The sequence below is a fragment of the Buceros rhinoceros genome, unplaced genomic scaffold (assembly GCF_000710305.1).
Source record: "Buceros rhinoceros silvestris isolate BGI_N320 unplaced genomic scaffold, ASM71030v1 scaffold20479, whole genome shotgun sequence".
Lineage (NCBI taxonomy): Eukaryota > Metazoa > Chordata > Aves > Bucerotiformes > Bucerotidae > Buceros > Buceros rhinoceros.
Genome location: NW_010432341.1, coordinates 1 through 286, shown reverse-complemented (window position 1 = coordinate 286; position 286 = coordinate 1).

The window sequence follows — 286 nt, the reverse complement described above, 5'->3', positions numbered from 1 at the left end:
GGGCCCGTGGCGGCTGCCCTCCCCCCCGCCTGCCCCTGCCCGTGATGCTGGGGCTGTGTTTGCAGCGAGCAGGACGGGAAGGGCCGGGCCATGGGGCAGGAGGTGTGGGGCAGCAGCCGGGCAGCGCAGGGCGTGGGGAGGGGAGGGGCTGTTTGTAGTTTTAACCAGCTGGGGGAGGGACAGGGTAGTGCTGACTCTTTCTGCTTCTGGATTTTTGAAAAGTATTTAATAAAGAACCTCAAAGGAGCGGCTGAGTGGTGCGTGGGTGAGGCTCTGCCCCAGCCTG